The sequence below is a fragment of the Anabrus simplex genome, chromosome 1 (assembly GCF_040414725.1).
Source record: "Anabrus simplex isolate iqAnaSimp1 chromosome 1, ASM4041472v1, whole genome shotgun sequence".
NCBI classification, from domain to species: domain Eukaryota; kingdom Metazoa; phylum Arthropoda; class Insecta; order Orthoptera; family Tettigoniidae; genus Anabrus; species Anabrus simplex.
The window spans coordinates 1,567,737,458-1,567,757,931 of NC_090265.1; the positions used below are offsets into that span (position 1 = coordinate 1,567,737,458).

Below are 20,474 nucleotides of genomic sequence, written 5' to 3' on the forward strand. Positions count from 1 at the left end.
ACCTAGATTTCCTTTCTCCAAAGGTTTCCTTGATTTTCCTGTATGCAGCATCTACCTTTCCCAGGACCATACAGCCTTCGACATCCTTGCACTTCTCCTTCAGCCATTCTTCCTTAGCTACCTTGCACTTTTTATCCACTTCATTCTTTAATCGCCTGTATTCTTTTCTGCCCTCTTCATTTCTAGCATTCTTGTATTTTCGTCGTTCATCAATCAGGTCTAGTATCTCCTGAGTTATCCACTGATTCTTAGTTGATCTTTTCTTCCTTCCTAACATTTCTTCAGCAGCCCCACTGACTTCATTTTTCATGACTCTCCACTCTTCCTCTACTGTGTTTCCTTCGGCCTTTTCATTTAGTCTTTGTGCAACATGTTCCTTGAAACAATCCATCACACACTTTTCTTTCAACTTGTCTAGATCCCATCTTTTTGCATTCTTTCCTTTCTTCAATTTCTTCAACTTCAGACGGCATTTCATGACCAACAAGTTGTGGTCAGAGTCCACGTCTGCTCCTGGGAAAGTTTTGCAATCCAACACCTGGTTTCTGAATCTCTGCCTAATCATAATGAAGTCTATTTGATACCTTCCAGTGTCTCCAGGTCTCGTCCACGTATACAGCCGTCGTTTGTGGTGTTTGAACCAAGTATTGGCGAGGACTAAATTATGGTCAGTGCAGAATTCAACCAGCCGACTTCCTCTTTCGTTCCTTTGTCCCAATCCAAATTCCCCTACTGTGCTACCTTCTCTTCCTTGGCCTACCACTGCGTTCCAGTCTCCCATCACAATTAGATTCTCGTCACCTTTGACATATTGTATTAAATCTTCTATCTCCTCATATATTCTTTCAATTTCTTCATCATCCGCTGAACTAGTAGGCATATAGACCTGCACTATTGTGGTGGGCATTGGTTTGGTGTCTATCTTGGCGACAATAATTCTTTCACTATGCTGGTCATAGTAGCTTATCCGCTGCCCTATTTTCTTATTCATTATTAAACCAACTCCTGCATTACCCTTGTTTGATTTCGTGTTGATAATTCGGTAGTCGCCTGACCATATGATAATGTTATGATTGACCTTCTCTTACGAAAACTACATTCTCAACACCTACCCCATATTTTCCTCACTCTAGTGGGCAATTTATTGATTGATCGCCGATTAATTGTCAGAGAACCCACTCACCCAATGCAAACTAGGTCTACTTCACAAGGCCTGCCTCAAGGGGATATATTGAGTGGTCTACTTTTTGCATTGTACTTACAGGGCTCGGAACGTTTGGTTATCAGGTCGCTAGAATCATCACCTTTATAGATGATATACTTATTTACGCCAGTCATGCAAATTTAGACACATGTAGGCGCAATTTAACGGCCACCGTACGAAAGGTCAATGCCTGGTTTTTGGATAATGGTTTTCAACTTTCCCCTACTAAATGTCCCGCCCTGGTCTTTACACATCACAGACAGTATGATACCTCTCCTATCATGATGGATGACACAGAAATTCCTATTCGCACCTTTCATCGCTATTTAGGTATACTTATTTATCATAAATTATCCTGGAAATATCATTTTCAGAAACTAAATCAACAAACAAATAATTATGTCAATATTCTCAAATCAGTCGTTAGGCGACAATGGGGAGTAGACCTAGTAGTTTCTCTGTCCTTCTATAAATCTACAATCCGATCGCGATTGGATTATGGTGCTCATCTTTTTGACTCTTCTTCTGCGACTCAACTACGATCCTTAGACCGCATGCAATATAGTGCTCTCCGCCTTTGCTTAGTAGCATTAAAAGCCGCTCCAAATAATGCGTTACTATTAGAAGCTGGACAGCAACCATTGCATATATGAAGATTATTACTAGCCAAAAAATATCTACTAAAGAGAATGTCCATGACACGCAATGTTATTCTCCCCAAAATCCAACTCTCATATTAACTTCTACAACGTCATCCCCAGCAAACTTCGTTACAGCCCGCCTTGGTTATGGCATGCACACAAATTTTGCAATATAAAATTCACTTCTTCAATGTTCCACCCTGCCCCATTTAGCTTTTCAACGGATCTAAAAATAAGACAAGAGTAGGAGCTGCCATTTTGCCATTTACCTACCGCAAATTGCAATCTCTCAAAAAGTGTCCTTGCCATCGACACTATCTATTTTCACAGCAGAAATTTTTGTTATCCGGCAGGCTCTCTTATTTCTTAAGAATTACCATCACAAAAAGAGTACCATTTACACAGACTCAATGAGCACCCTCCAGTCGACACTCTCTCTCAAAACATCTCCCAGTTGGTATATTTACAATGTTAAAAATTAATTTATGACCTGGAAAATGCTGGGCACTATAGTACACTGGTTCGGATACCAGGACATAAAGGTTTCAGTTTCGATTTAAATCACTACTGATCTACATTTAGGGCAGTCGCCCAGGTGGCAGATTTCGTATCTGTTGTCTTCCTAGCCTTTTTTAAAATGATTTCAAAGAAATTGGAAATTTATTAAACATCTCCCTTGGTTAGTTATTCCAATCCCTAACACCCCTTCCTATAAAGGAATATTTGCCCCAGTTTGTCCTCTTGAATTCTAACTTCATATTCATATTTTGATATTTCCTACTTTTAAAGACACAACACAAACTTATTCGTCTACTGATGACCTCCCACTCCATCTCTCCACTAACAGCTCCGAACATACGACTTAGTCGAGCAGCTCGTCTCCTTTCTCCCAATTCTTCCCAGCCCGAACTTTGCAACATTTTTGTAACGATACTCTCTTTACGGAAATCGCTCAGAACAAATCGAGCTGCGTTTCTTTGGATTTTTCCAGTTTCTGAATCAAGTAATCCTGGTGAGGGTCCCATACACTGCAACCATACTCTAGTTTGAATCTCACCAGAGACAAATATGCTCTCTCCTTTACATCCTTACTACAACCCCAAAATACCCTCATGACCATGTGCAGTGATCTGTACCCTTTATTTACAATCATATTTATGTGATTACCCCAATGAAGATCCTTCCTTATATTAATACCTAAGTATATACAATGATCCCCAAAGGAAACTTTCACACCATCAACGCAGTAATTCAATCTGAGAGAACTTTTCCTATTTGTGAAACTCACAACCTGACTTTTATCCCCGTTTATCATCATATCATTGTCTACTGTCCATCTCACAACATTATCGAGGTCATTTTGCAGTTGCTCACAATCTGTAACATATTTATTACTCTGTACATAATAACATCATCTGCGAAAAGCCTTGTCTCTGATTCCACTTCTTTACACATATCATTGATATATATAAGAAAATATAAAGGTCCAATAATACTAGTACTAGCGCTAGTACCGTGCCCTACCAACAGGTAGGGAACACCGTCGGTTATTCTACCACAGAATACAAGTCCCCATTTATCTTCCAAAATATTAAAAATACTATGTACCCCCAGGTCTGCCGCCCCCCCCCCTACAAACTGTGATACGGACGCTGATGAATCTAGCGAACGCCTACGGAACTACTCAGTGTGAAAACAATTATTTGTGGAGCTAAATGTATTGCGCACACACACACACACACACACACACACACACACACACACACACACACACACACACAATTTGGTAAATTTCTACAATTATTAACTACTTTATCACTGAGATAACACAGAGCTCTTGGAACAGTCAACCACTTGCTAGCGCTTTCAACAATGGACTCCAACAAGGTATTATTGGTAATACCATCGTTGATGAATTGGCAAAAAAGGCGGTCTCCAACACAGATATAATAATTGACTTAGCCCGACCTTTCAGTGATTTACTAACCTCAATTAAACATGACAGCAATAAGCACTGGAAAGAGCTTTGGCGCGATACTTCCTAATATATGGGCCGCTATTATTATGAACTTCAATCCTCTGTCGGCACTCAACCTTGGTATTACACTGGGCGTTATTCCCGTCGCCATATAACAAATATTATCCGTCTACGATTTAATCACGCACTTACACCACAATATAAACACAGATTCCATATCTAAACATCTGCCATGTGTTTATGTGGTGAGGTATCGAGTGATGCAAATCATATTTTTTATTTGCAAATGTCTTGATGTACCTCGATATTTTTTTAAAGTCATTACAGTTACGCATTCCGTTTCCAACTAGTATATCATGTTTGCTACATCAAACTTCTACGTCCGTCATTAATGTAATTAATCACTTTCTTGACCAAGCTCAGCTTATCGTTTAGTTAGGTACTACCAATATGTCGACAACAAATAGCTAAATACATAGGGAGTTTTTCGTCATAGCGTTTTTATAAAGATCACTTGTAGGCAGGCTTTTTACCGTTCTGTTTTATGTTTCAAGATTAGGTCCTCGAATTTCTCTCACTGGTTTTGAAAGACACCGGTCATACGATGCTAGTTAGTTAAATCTTTCGTCGTTACTCCGCCATTCTCATTGTATTGGTAACCCGTCAGCCCTCCTCCATGTTTTGATATTTTTCCTTCAGCATCTATCTCCCATCATACCTCTCTTTTGTAATATCCTTTATATGTCGCTCCGGTCCGGTTTGTTAAGTAGGAAGACGCCGAGACGGATCACTCTGGTGTGAAGTATTGTACCCTATGTCCCTTTGTTATCTTTGTGTACTCCCTTTAGATTGTGTATTATTCTCATCACCAATTGTCGCAATGATATCACAATTGTGATCTACCCACGATGAATATTGATTGTAAATAGTCCGTATCTTATTGTGTATTCACCTTATAGTCTTGTATATCGAGCAGAGCATTGAAGTACCCAGACAACCATTCTTATATTACTACTCTACGGGAAGTTGATGTACTCTAATCTGTTTGCATGGTCTAGAGGAAGAAGAAGATGAAGAGGTGCATACATTTCTAGTGAACTCATAATCAATCAATCAAAACTGAATCAATCAATCAATCAATCAATCAATCAATCAATCAATCAATCAATCAATCAATACTGATCTGCATTTAGGGCAGTCGCCCGGGTGGCAGATTCCCTGTCCGTTGTTTTGCTAGCCTTTTCCCACATGATTTCTAAGAAATGGGAAATTTATTGAACATCCCCTTTGGTAAGTTATTCCAATCCCTAACTCCCCTTCCTATAAATGAATATTTGCCCCAGTTTGTCCTCTTGAATTCCAACTTTATCATCATAGCGTAATCTTTCCAACTTTTATAAATGCCACTCAAACTTATTCGTCTACTAATGTCATTCCACGCCATCTCTCCGCTTACAGCTCGGAACATACCACTTAGTCGAGCAGCTCGTCTTCTTTCTCCCAATTCTTCCCAGCCCAAACTTTGCAACATTTTTTCAACGCTACTCTTTTGTCGGAAATCACCCAGAAAAATCGAGCTGCTTTTCTTTGGATTTTTTCCAGTTCATCAATCAGGTCATCCTGGTAAGGGTCCCATACACTGGAACCATACTCTAGTTGGGGTCTTACCAGAGACTTATATGCCCTCTCCTTTACATCCTTACTAGAACCACTAAATACCCTAATAAACATGTGACGAGATCTGTACCCTTTATTTACAATCCCATTTATGTGATTACCCCAATGAAGATCTTTCGTTATATTAACACCTAGATACTTACAATGATCCTCAAAAGGAACTTCCACCCTATCAACGCAGTAATTAAAACTGAGAGGACTTTTCCTATTTGTGAAACTCACAACCTCACATTTGACACCGTTTATCAACATACCATTGCCTCCTGTCCATCTCACAACATTATTGAGGTCACGTTACAGTTGCTCACAATCTTGTAACGTATTTATTACTCTATAGAGAATAACATCATCCGAAAAAAAGCCTTACCTCTGATTCCACTCCTTTACTCATATCATTTATATATACACTGACTGACGGAGCAAATGCAACACCAAGAAGGAGTGGTTCGAAAGGGATGAAAGTTGGGGAAAAAACAGAGACGGCACGGACGAATAATTGATGTTTATTTCAAACCGATATGCAGGTTACACAATGCGCACGGCATCGACTCAGTAGGATGTAAGACCACCGCGAGCAGCGATGCACGCAGAAACACGTCGAGGTACAGAGTCAATAAGAGTGCGGATGGTGTCCTGAGGGATGGTTCTCCATTCTCTGTCAACCATTTGCCGCAGTTGGTCGTCCGTACGAGGCTGGGGCAGAGTTTGCAAACGGCGTCCAATGAGATCCCACACGTGTTCGATTGGTGAGAGATCCGGAGAGTACGCTGGCCACGGAAGCATCTGTACACCTCGTAGAGCCTGTTGGGAGATGCGAGCAGTGTGTGGGCGGGCATTATCCTGCTGAAACAGAGCATTGGGCAGCCCCTGAAGGTACGGGAGTGCCACCGGCCGCAGCACATGCTGCGCGTAGCGGTGGGCATTTAACGTGCCTTGAATACGCACTAGAGGTGACGTGGAATCATACGCAATAGCGCCCCAAACCATGATGCCGCGCTGTCTAGCGGTAGGGCGCTCCACAGTTACTGCCGGATTTGACCTTTCTCCACGCCGACGCCACACTCGTCTGCGGTGACTATCACTGACAGAACAGAAGCGTGACTCATCGGAGAACACGACGTTCCGCCATTCCCTCATCCAAGTCGCTCTAGCCCGGCACCATGCCAGGCGTGCACGTCTATGCTGTGGAGTCAATGGTAGTCTTCTGAGCGGACGCCGGGAGTGCAGGCCTCCTTCAACCAATCGACGGGAAATTGTTCTGGTCGATACTGGAACAGCCAGGGTGTCTTGCACATGCTGAAGAATGGCGGTTGACGTGGCGTGCGGGGCTGCCACCGCTTGGCGGCGGATGCGCCGATCCTCGCGTGCTGACGTCACTCGGGCTGCGCCTGGACCCCTCGCACGTGCCACATGTCCCTGCGCCAACCATCTTCGCCACAGGCGCTGCAACGTGGACACATCCCTATGGGTATCGGCTGCGATTTGACGAAGCGACCAACCTGCCCTTTTCAGCCCGATCACCATACCCCTCGTAAAGTCGTCTGTCTGCTGGAAATGCCTCCGTTGACGGCGGCCTGGCATTCTTAGCTATACACGTGTCCTGTGGAACACGACAACACGTTCTACAATGACTGTCGGCTGAGAAATCACGGTACGAAGTGGGCTATTCGCCAACGCCGTGTCCCATTTATCGTTCGCTACGTGCGCAGCACAGCGGCGCATTTCACATCATGAGCATACCTCAGTGACGTCAGTCTACCCTGCAATTGGCATAAAGTTCTGACCACTCCTTCTTGGTGTTGCATTTGCTCTGTCAGTCAGTGTATATAAGAAAATATAAAGGTCCAATAATACTGCCTTGAGGAATTCCCCTCTTAATGATTACAGGGTCAGATAAAGCTTCGCCTACTCTAATTTTCTGAGATCTATTTTCTAGAAATATAGCAACCCACTCAGTCATTCTTCTGTCTAGTCCAATTGCACTCATGTTTGCCAGTAGTCTCCCATGATCACCCGATCAAATGCTTTAGACAGGTCAATCGCGAACAGTCCATTTGTCCTCCTGAATCCAAGATATCTGCTATATCTTGCTGGAATCCTACAAGTTGAGCTTCAGTGGAATAACCTTTCCTAAAATAGAACTGCCTTCTGTCGAACCAGTTATTAATTTCGCAAACATGTCTAATATAATCAGAAAGAATGCCTCCCCAAAGCTTACATACAATGGACGTCAAACTTACTGGCCTGTAATTTTCAGCTTTATGTCTATCACCCTTTCCTTTATACACAGGGGCTACTATAGCAACTCTCCATTCATCTGGCATAGCTCCTTCGACCAAGCAATAATCAAATAAGTACTTCAGATATGGTACTATATCCCAACCCATTGTCTTTAGTATATCCCCAGAAATCTTATCAATTCCATCCGCTTTTCTTGTTTTCAACGTTTGTATCTTATTGTAAATGTCATTGTTATCATATGTAAATTTTAATACTTCTTTAGCATTATTCTTCTCCTCTATCTGGACATTATCCTTGTAACCAACAATCTTTACATACTGTTGACTGAAAACTTCTGCCTTTTGAAGGTCCTCACATACACACTCCTCTTGTTCATTAATTATTTTGGTATATCCTTTTTGGAACCTGTTTCTGCATTAAAATACCTATACATACGCTTCCATTTTTCACTAAAATTTGTATGACTGCCAATTATGCTTGCCATCATGTTATCCTTAGCTGCCTTCTTTGTTAGATTCAATTTTCTAGTAAGTTCCTTCATTTTCTCCTTACTTTCACAGCCATTTCTAACTCTATTTCTTTCCAGTCTGCACATCCTTCTTAGTCTCTTTATTTCTCTGTTATAATAAGGTTGGTCTTTACCAGTCCTTACCACCCTTAAAGGTACAAACCTGTTTTCACATTCCTCAGCAATTGCTTTAAACCCATCCCAGAGTCTGTTTACATTTGTATTTACCATTTTCCACCGATCATATTTTCTTTTTAGAAACTGCCTCATGCCTGCTTTATCAGCCATAAGGTACTGCCTAATAGTCCTACTTTTAAGACCTTCCTTTCTATCACATTTTTAACTGCGACAAAAAAACAGGTTCATGATCACTAATACCATCTATAGAGCTCATGTGGTTTTACCAGAACAACATCCAGGATATTTTTCCCTCTCGTTGGTTCCATCACTTTCTGAATCAGCTGTAAGTGTGATACCGGTACTACACTCCTGAACACCTGACTTACAGTCATTACAGATCATATACCACAGTTTATCCCTTTATCCAATCTAACTTAATGGGCAAAATAAAATAAAGCCCAATCAACATCATCAAGACCGAAAGAAAGAAAGAAAGAAAGAAAGAAAGAAAGAAAGAAAGAAAGAAGAAGAAGAAGAAGAAAGAAGGTGCTTAACGAGTGTGACGACTGTGGCTGTACTGTACTGAGCTCAACTTGTTAGTGAGTATATAACAAGTAGTAGGCTGTGTATCGTTGTGAAGTGTGTGTTCGAGAATAGTGTACAGGTACAGAGATGTTCGATCTTCAATAAACCATTCCTTTGAACTAACATGTGGTATCGTGGTTATGTTACTCCTCGCATAGCCTGATAGTTAGTTCACCTTCAGGGTTATTGGCCTATATCAACAGAAGTTCAGAGATCCAGATCGACAGAAATTCGGAGATCCAGATCGACAGTCTGCTCAGTATATTCCAGAAGGTTCCAGAAAATCGACTGAATTATAGAGCTACATGGTTACAGAATGTTCCAGTGAGTTGTTTTTTCCGTGTGCTTGGATAAAAAGTGAAGACTATCCAGTGACAATGGCGATTAATGAAATGTATCTCATTGAGCAGTTTTCGGGTGCAGATTTTGGTAACTGGTCGTCTACATCAGCTAACTGGATATTTGGCTAAAACATGGCTGAGCCAATCAGAACGAAGCACTCGTTGGCACACTGTACATATAGAGTCACTGTAGACCCTTTCGATCGTTCCGGCAATGTTGTGGCGGCAACACGAATTTCGCCTAGAACACTCCCATTAATATTGCGAAGAAAACAAAGACCTTCAACTTTAACTCAACTTCAGGTTGTCCAAGTTCAAATCAAAAAATACCGAGTGGTAGGATCTTAGTTCAGCATCACACCACAACAGCGCTATCATAACATCTCTATAACAGACGGAGATAATTACGATTTCTCACTGCTCCCCATGCTACCCTATATGGTGAGTAAACTGAAAAATTTATGATGTAAGCAGGATAATTTTGGAAGGTATTGACCTCAAGTGAAGTTTCATGTATGAATTTCACGAGTGATTCCACGATTATGCTGATGTGTAGTGTCCTTTCAAACACTATAAGTCAGTAACTAAAATAGTTCACCATTCTCTCTTGTATTACGATATTTCGGATATGCTAGCATGTTTAATGTTGGCAACACTAAACATCAGAATCTAAATACAACATCTTATTATGTACTATACCTATTTGATTTCTAGGTTAACGTATTAGGCTGATGATGGCCCCAACTAGGGTCGAAACTAGCCCCATAATTACGAGTATGTATATATGTGTAAATAATATTGTGATTTAGCAAACAAATTTGTATTGAATACGTGGATCTAACACCATACCAGAGGTAAAATATTACTAATAAATATCGGACAACACATACAACATTTACTTTTGAATTGAATTTATTTATTGGATTGTTTTGTCTGGTTAGGTAATGTTTGTTTGGGGTTTAAGAATCTTCATTGTTGTAAATGATTTGTGGAATTAATAGATGCGTAGATGTTACTGTTAAAATTTACGAACTTATGTATACTATGCATGTACATACTACGCCTATGTAATTGCTATCATCCGACCTATATTAACAACAATGCCCTATGTTCTACAATGGCATATTTTTTACAACTACGTTTACATCGTGCCAACACAGATAGGATTTATGGCGATGATGGAATAGGAGAGGATAGGAGTGGGAGGTAACCAGCCATGTCCTTAATTAAGATACAGCCCCAGCATTTGCCTGGTATGAAAATTGGAAACCACGGAATACCATCTTCAGAGCTGCTGATAATGGGATTTGAACACCCTACTTCCTGAATGCAAGCTCACAGCTTTGCGACCCTAAACGCACGGCCAACTCACTCGGTATTATGATATTAATTCAATCTCCACCCATGTTAAATTTCATCTTGTACCTCATTCTAGATTTGTCTTTATTCAATGAAGAATATTTTCTATTGTTATCTTTGTAAGCAAGCCACTGGTTTTATTATTTTGTTATGTACTATAGGATGTCTTACCCTCGATAACCCGCTTGATACCCCTACTAACTCTGAGAGGGTCTCATATGTAATAAGAATATTAAAAATGAATACAAGTAGAGGAACCCTCTCCTGGCTGTGACAGTACATTTAAGGTACATGAAAGAGTAATAAGAATGATAAATGAACTGAAAATTTTCTTGTAGACTACTATACCAAAAGACGGACACACTCCCATTCCCTTGTCTGTATAGATTAGAAACCTTGCTAACTTTTAAGAAGAGCGTAGTTCTAGCTACTCAGACATAAAAGAAATAGTGGCATACACAACTGCAACACAAGGAATAAATCAAATTTCCGTATGAAGTCAGTGAGTACTAGTATGTACAGACAGGAACCTCTCAACTCTGGTATTAGACTATTCAGTAAATTACCTAAGGAAATTAAAAGAGATTCAAAGATATGCTCATTACAAGATGGCCATGAAGAAGTATCTGATGGAACACTGTTTCTGTACAGTAGATAAATACCTTTGTATTTAAAAGTATCTTGTATGTAGAAGTATGTTTATAAGTACTATATTAACTATTTAACTGGATGTATGCCTGCATGTAAATAGGAACTCTAATTAGTGTAACATGTATTTTTAATATCCTATATTTGGAAATCCAACATCATTGGTATTATGGTACAACATCTTATTCTCAAATAAATAAATAAATAAATAAATAAATAAATAAATAAATAAATAAATAAATAAATAAATAAATAAATAAATAAATAAATAATATAAAAAGACTAATTATTCACACAGGTGAAATACACTTTGGGTAATGTATTAAAAAATAAAAATTCGGAATATTTATTTATTTTCCACATACTGTATCTGTTAATAATAATCCTACCATCCATGTTTTAGTTACATCCCAGTTGATCATAAACAAGAAATGATGTGAAGAGTGTGAGACAATTTTGCTGGCAATGGCATAGGAGTGCATCATAACATCCAAACAAGTAAGTTATAGCATGTAGTTAAATTTTACTCCAAAATATAGTTCATTGGGAGAAAATATAATGGTCAATAAGCCAATTGAATGATGAAAACCATAATGCCTGTTGCCCACGGTAAAATTTTCAGTCAAATTTATTGTACAGTAATTCAATTTTATAAAATTTCTGTTGCTCACGGTCAAATTCAAGTTTTATAAAACATTTGATAAAACTTTTCATAAAATAGGACATGTTCTATTCCGTAAAATTAATTTTATGAAACGAACCAATCAGCGAAGCTGACATCACGATCATGTTGGCGCTATGTCGTGAAAAGATTGTGAAGCTCGATTGTAAACAACCACTTCTTTCTAAAATGGCAGGATTCGGGTGGACTAAGGAAGCTGTTGGTGTTTTACTGACGAATACCAGAAATATCCTTGTTTGTACGAAGTTAAAACACCACTTTACCACAACAGAAATGCAAGAAGAGAGGCAGATAACACAATCGCCATACCCTTTATGAATGCTGGTCTTCTAACCTCAACTAATTTTCGACCAAAGACAGCAATCCTCTACCTTCTTTTCTTCTTTGGATCTAATCCTGAGTCCAGCATTGTCTGGCATTTCTTTTCTTCATTTTTACCACTGTACAACATGTAAGTGCAGCTAAAGCGGCAAGTTTTGCTTTGTTTATTGGAGCCATACTCTCAAACACACTGTAAGTTGAATAGCTGACTCTTGGTTTAAAAGTGTATCGATAGATGGCAGCACATACAAATCTTAGTTCAGAAGTGAGTTCATAGATGGCCATCCTGATGCTTCAGCGGATTTTTAAAAATTATTTTATCGTGAGCAACACAAATTTTTTTTTACCAAAATTTTATAAAATTAATTGTACAACAAATGTTACGAAACATTTTACCGTGAGCAATAGGCATAAGTGACATTTAAAAAATGGGTTAAGTGCAGGAAGTAACTCCGGGAGGATGCATTCTTTCACCAGCAAAGAGATACAAGTGATAACGGTAATATTCTGCGCTCTAGTGAAGGGTGGTATAACTAGAAATAGCATGCTTTATATGGGTGTTAAGATGTTTAAATGCCTTTTTCTCTGAATGAACAAAATGCTACTTATACCGTTATGGTTTTCATCCATTCAATTAGATGTCTGTCTGGAATTGCTATCTTTACCTAATTCCTTCCATCTGATCAATTGATGAACTGATTATTAACCTACTAGACTGCCATTCTTTAAGTTAATGAACTCACATGGATTCCTTGTGTTCTTACCATGCTGCATCTATTAATTTAACCAATATTCTGGATGATGTATCATATTCACTACTGAGTTCAGACAAAGGAGAAAAAAGTTTATGCTGAACCAAGAGATTCATTCAAGCTAAATCTTCACCAGTAATAGATGTTGTTCCATTTTGAGATTTTGATCCACTATAGTGTCTGGTTCAGTATGTAAATCAACTAGGATTTGCTGCTGTGACCGTGAAAGAAACAATCCTAACACCTGCATTATGTTGAACTGAGAAGGCAATAAAACAGATTTTTAAATGTAACAACTAATGAGACCTGTTTCTTTAATCTATGGTTACCTACAATATTGACTTGAACTGACTTGAGCTAACATTAACAGATTTATATACCGTACTCACTTCTCATTTCATACTGTGGAAAAATATAGTCTTTGGCATAAAACAGTCTCAATAACAAACATTCTTCCATGAGTACTTATTCCAAATGTGTGAGTATGTAGGACAGACACGTAACTTGTTTGGGATATTTCTTGAAATTGTCAGCTCATCAAAACTAAAGAAAATTATATATTGGGTATTAGGATTTTACGACCAGGTAAAGGAAAAGGAATATATTTTGACAATTTGCAGACCTGCAAAATGGGAAGTAAATAAAAAAGTTAGAGGTGGTGTTTCTATACAGTAGGTGAATATCCTTGTAGTCATGTCCTAGTTTTCGCACCTAGGTTGGGATATTAGTTCGGAATAGTAGAAATCGGAAAGAAATTATAAATTTATTGAACACCTCCCTTGGTAAGTTATTCCAATCCTTAACTCCCCTTCCTATAAAATAATTCAATGAACTCACATGGATTCCTTGTGTTCTTCTTAATGCTGCATCTGTTAATTAAGCGGGGAGCTCACTACACACCGGCTCACTCTCAGGTGGGGAACGATTTCCCTCATTGAAGAAAATATTTAATTACTTGATTAAAAACAATCTTAGACTATAATGAACTATTGAAGAGGCCTAAGAGAAATATTTGCTTGAATATAATGCATTTAATTGTTGGAAAATTCTATTATTTTAACTTTTCAATACTTTGTGCAAGTGCTTTCACGCTGCGATATCGAGGTTACGTCTTCTTCCTAATAGCAAAGCTCTGGTTTTCGTTTATACAGTAATATTTACCTCAATATTTTAGGCAGTTTACTAACAATTTCTGCCTGGAAATAAATGTTTCTGTATATGTAAATTGCAGATTTACAAAGTTCAGATGTACTGTACTTAAAAGATTTACAATGTACCGTAATAAATTATAATATCAGATCAAAAAATAGATGTATGGCTTTTCAGGCGTTTGCTCTATTAACCAGCACGAAATTTTCTGTTATGTTGGTTAGCGCTTTCGAGGGATCAAGTTTATATAGCCTACCTACAATTCATAAGTGTCTCACACGGATTATATTACACTGCGATACAGGTAATATTTACAGTATTTACAATATCCACAGTGTTATGTATTTTACAGCTGATCATTATGATACACACAGAAGCAGATCATGTTATATAATCTGTCTCGGCATCGCATAACTTATATGGTTCCATTCCGAAACGCGAGCGTTTTCTTGATATGTAAACTTCCACCCTAGCCACCCTTTCCATAGTAACAGGCTCCCATCAATTGACACTTAGCTATCAGGGGTATAAGCCTCTGAAAAGTTTGCTAACAGGTCGTCAAATACTGGATTTATCTTGTATGTTTTGGGAGGAATTTGTCCATTATTCACCTCATTGTCAGAGATATGTAAAAAGCTATGGAGGAAAATATAATAATAATAATAATAATAATAATAATAATAATAATAATAATAATAATAATAATAATAATAATAATAATAATAATAATAATAATAATAATGTTATTGGCTTTACGTCCCACTAACTACTTTTAGGGCTTTCGGAGACGCTGAAGTGCCGGAATTTAATCCCGCAGGAGTTCTTTTGCATGCCAGTGAATCTACTGACAAGAGGCCGACGTATTTGAGCACCTTCAAATACACCAGTCTGAGCCAGAATCGAGCCTGCCAAGTTAGGGTCAGAAGGCCGGCCAGCGCCTCAACCTAGGCCACTCAGTCCGGCGAGAAAAATCTCTTCTGTGTCATCAGCTCATATAAAATAGGCGCAGTGAACAATTTATTGTGAGAAATATAGTGTCCTAATTTAGGATTCTGTACAATCCCCTGCGGCAACAGTATGGCGATAAGACGCTTTATTTCATCCTTATATTTTCGGACCCGGTCTTGATCTCGACTCCTTCGTTTCATCTTACTAAACTGGGTTTTATGTGCGATTTTCTGCTGGGCATCTTTTGTCTGTTCAGCTTGGTTCTGACATATCTCGTCATAAAAAAGTAATTACAATAATTCGCTCAGTTTGATTCTCCGTAAAAACTCTCCCTTTACATCACGATGGAATTTTGGATCAAAGCGGGAACTTATTTGTATATTTTCAGTATAAGTTGACGAAGAACTTGCACTGGTTGAATTGTAATCAGTATTAGCGTCACCACTGTCACTGTCATAATCACTACTTGAACTCGAATCGAACACGTGCTGTCTCTTTTGCGACTGCTGAACATTCGCATCAGCTGGGCCTGAACCCTGCACATTCTAGCTTGCAGTACTCATTCCAGGTATGCTCCTGTCACTTACGGATTCCCCTTTGGCAGAACTTACTTCAACCAATATCACTATTATCCCCACTAAATTCCAACATTTCGTTTATCATGACCCGTAAATCGTCTCTAACGGTGGGGGCCGGTAATTCCTTTCAGACATTTTAGCGGAAAAATGTAAGAAAAATGATCGAATAGAAGCCTGGTCTCAGGAGTTTGGACGGAAATCATCAAACGAGCCTGTATAACGGATGCGTACGATGATAAATGTTGTGTAACTCGCAGAAAACACACACTCCAGTCGTGAAGGAAGAACTCAAGACTAGGGATAATAAATCAGGTCACAGTTCTAAAATGTGATCAGATAGGTCTGCTCAGTATCATATTCTCTATAAATCCCTTCTACAGCAATATTATTACATCCAAGGGACGATTAGGCGATGAGCTAAAGCTTCAGCGCGAAGCTATTAGGCCTTAAGCCGTTCTTGCCCGGACGTAAGCTGTGCTCTTTATGTTGCAACTCGTGGATGACACATTGGCACTGGGAGAACATAGCTGAAAAAATTCACATCAGGGGGCAGACTTATCCAGAATACGCTGTTGAAAAGGAAATAAACCTTTTCAGGCTAGCAACTGCGAAAAAAAAGTAATTTGAATCGGCGGATATATCGTCATTCCGCGCCGAGCAAGCGACTTGCAGCCGCCAATCTCGCCGCATCGCCCACCGAACGGGTTAACAATTGATCACTATCAGACGGTAGAGAAGGGTCCACCTATTCAATACCATTAACCAGTATAGTATCTTACATAATTGGTACTAGTTTCGACCCCCTATACACTGGGCCATCTTCAGCCACGAACAAATTGGAAAAAATATATGCTCACATACAACACATAATAACAAATAATAAATTAAACAATCTGGTATATCTCAGGCTATCACTGACTGCACTCTTCGCTAACTCACACCAGCAAAATCAATCTCACTCTCACTACTCACTGACTGCAGGCAAGTAACTCCCCTCTTATGTAGTTGCGCCAACTCTTCTAGAACATTCCACATGCTAGATGTATCCAGAACCTCGTGAGATTGAAGACTCCAGATTATTCTTCGAGTAATTATCATAGTCCACTGTTGTGGGACCGCGGACGGAGGCGAGAGGGGCCGACCTAGCTCTTAAGTGTTGCTCGTGATTGGCGCGGTCAAGCGTAAGGGGGTGGACCGATACGGTGACGAGCCCAGCCCATAGCAAGTTGGCACGGCGGACGGTATAACCATTACAGTATAATCAGAAAGAATGCTTTCCCAAAGCTTATATGCAATGCATGTCAAACTGATTGGCCTGCAATTTTCAGCTTTATGTCTATCATCCTTTCCTTTATAAACAGGGGATACTATAGCAACTCTCCATTCATTTGTTATAGCTCCTTCATGCAAACAATAATCAAATAAGTACTTCAGATATGGTACTATATCCCAACCCATTGTCGTTAGTATATCCCCCAAAACCTTTTCAATTCCAGCTGCTTTTCTAGTTTTAAAATGTTGTATTTTACTGTAAATGTCATTGTTATCATAGGTACATCTCAATACTTCTTTGGTATTAGTCACCTCCTCTATATGGATATTATCCTTGTAACCTACAATCGTTAAATACTGCCGACAATACTTCTGCCTTTTGTAGATCCTCGCATACACCCTCCCCTTGTTCATTAACAATTCCTGGAATGTCCTTCTTGGAACCCGTTTCTGCCTTAAAGTACCTGTATATACCCTCCCATTTTTTACTAAATTTTGTATGACCACCAATTATGCTTGCCAACATGTTATCCTTAGCTGACTTCTTTGCTAGATTCAATTTCCTAGTGAGTACCTTCAATTTCTCCTTACTTCCACAGCCATTTCTAACTCTGTTTCTTTCCAGTCTGCACCTCTTTCTTTGGCTCTTTATTTCTCTATTACAATAAGGTGGACCGGGCGAGTTGGCTGTGAGCTTGCATCCGGGAGATAGTAGGTTCGAATCCCACTATCGGCAGCCCTGAAAATGGTTTTCCGTGGTTTCCCATTTTCACACCAGGCAAATGCTGGGACTGTACCTTACTTTAGGACACGGCCGCTTCCTTCCAGCTCCTAGTCCTTTCCTATCCCATCGTCGCCATAAGACCTATCTGTGTCGGTGCGACGTAAAGCCCCTAGCAAAAAAATACAATAAGGTGGGTCTTTACCATTCCTTACCACCTTTAAAGGTAAAAACCTGTTTTCACATTCCTCAAAAATTGCTTTAAACCCGTCCCAGAGTCTGTTTACATTTTTATTTACCGTTTTTCACCGATCATACTTACTTTTAAAAACTCCCTTATGCCTCTTTTATCAGACGTATGATCCTGGCTAATAGTACTAATTTTAATACCTTCTTTATATCACATTGATTTTTAACTATGACAAAAGCAGCTTCGTGATCACTAATACCATCTATTACTTTGGCTTCCCTATAGAGCTCATCTGGTTTCACTAGCAACACATCCTGAATATTATTCCCTCTAGTTGGTTCCATCACTTTCTGAATCAGCTGTCCTTCCCATATTAACTTATTTGCCATTTGTTGGTCATGCTTCCTGTCGTTCGCATTACCTCCTCAATTGACAGTTGGTAAATTAGGATCACACGCTACAATCAGGTTCCTTTCCATATCGTTTCCCACATAGCTGATTATCTTATCAAATTATTCTGAATCAGCGTCAGTGCTAACCTTTCTTGGTCTGTACACTCCAAAGATATCAAGTTGCCTATTATGTTTAGAGATGAACCTTACACCTAGAATTTAGTGTTTGTCATCTTTAAGTGTTTTGTAGCTTAAAATGTTTTCTTTCAACAGAATGAATACTCCCCCTCCTACCATTCCTATCCTATCTCTACGATACACATTCCAGTTCCGTGAGAATATTTCTGCATCCATTATATCATTTCTCAGCTATGATTGAACTCCTATTACAATATCTGGTTAGTATATATCTATTAAATTAATTATATTCCTTTCTTATCAATACTTCTACAGTTCAACACTAACATTTTTATGTCGTCCCTACTTGACTTCCATATCCCTGTACCCTTATCGCTGCTCCCTAGACCACCCTGTTTTCCTGAATTTACCTCCCTATAACCATTTTAAATAAATTTCCTAACGTATATGTATCATAGCGGTTTAACTGAGGGCATCTGAGTGCATATCCCTATCTCCTACCCACCCGTTAGGATCTAGAAATCTCACTCCCAGTTCTCCACGTACCTACTCCATAATCTCATTCAAATCCCCAATCACCTTCCAGTCTGTATCCCTTCCTGCTAGAATAAGTGTAATCTAGGGATTGTACTGTTTCATGCCAGATCCTTCTTCGACTCTCATCCAAGGACTGGAGGAGACCGGCTGCATTGTCAGAACTAGGATGTTCTTCATATTCTCTTAGTAATTCCTCACTCTCTGAATTCCAGCCAGGGATATACTCCTTACAATATCTTCTGGGGATGCATCATCTGGCTGCATCTTTTATAACCCCTACAAATCTGCGGTAGTTGTTTTATACTGGTTTGATCCATCTTATATTGGAGTCTATTTGATTTGCAAATTCAGTCCAGTTGGCTTTCTTGAAGGTCCACCTCGGTTTAGGGTGTGATTGAACAACAGGCATAGACATCCCAACCTCCAAGAGAACAGGCCTGTGTTGACTATGTGAGAAATCATTGAGCACTGTATGTTGAACTTGACTGTATGAATTATAAGGCTGATTTGTGAAACAAAGATTTGCGGTGTAGCCTTGAGACCAACAAGCTGATTGAAAGGTGGGCATGTCTTTAGTATCAAAAATTAGATTCATGTTTTCAGTTTCCATCCAGTCCACAAGAACTTCACCATTATGGTCATCCTTGTTATATTCCCAAAGATGATGATGGCTGTTGATATCACCGATATATATATATATGTAGTAGGATACTCCAGAGAAGGTATAGGGGGATTAGGCAAAGTAGTATCTGGTGGCTTGTACACATTAACTATTGTTGTATAGTTCCTGACATAAATCACTAGGCCATAATTTTGATGATAGTTAGATGCTGTCAATTTAAAGCTTGCAATTTTCCCCGTACTCTGTACCTGTAGTTCGTCTGCTGTATGCGTTTCTTGAAGCATGATGACATCAACTGCATATTTCAGTGCAATCCTGGAAAGATACATTTCGCTTGACTAATCCCTTGGATATTTAATTTACAACTACACAGCGATGGTCCAGTTCTACAAACTCGAGGGTCCTGATAATGACCATACATCTCCTTCTTGTTCACTCTGTGTCCAAGAGGTCATTTCTGATAGTTACACAAAGTTGTTTGATACTCAGCAAATTGTTTAATAACTATCCTTAGTGTGTTATTCCATAATAATATTATTGGCTTTATGTCTGACTACATTTTTATGTTTTTTGTAGATGCCAACATGCCAAATTTAGCCCCAAAGGAGTTCTTTAACATGCCAGTAAATGAATCGACACAAGGCTGACATATTTGAGCACTTTCAAATACCATCAGACTGAGCCAGGATCGAACCTGCCAACTCGGGTTCAGAAGACCAGCGCCTCAGCTGCCTGAGCCACTTAGCCTGGCTGTGTTATTTAATTTATGAAGCATTCAAAAAATAAGAGCATTCATATTAGTTTCTATTAATTTACAGTGCTACGCTATTTACTCAACAACTTTAGCATTAACTTGCATCAGATATATCA

General features: G+C 39.1%; 1 protein-coding gene across 1 annotated transcript in view; it reads right to left on the reverse strand.

Annotated features, from left to right (window-relative positions):
- Positions 1-13,980, reverse strand: part of LOC136880897 (cytosolic phospholipase A2) — a 421,785-nt gene extending 407,805 nt beyond the window's left edge. Inside the window, exon 1 of the mRNA XM_067153430.2 lies at positions 13,895-13,980. The gene's annotated coding sequence lies outside the window, so the exon portion shown is untranslated. The remainder of the gene's footprint in view (positions 1-13,894) is intronic.
- Positions 13,981-20,474: the final 6,494 nt, after the last annotated feature.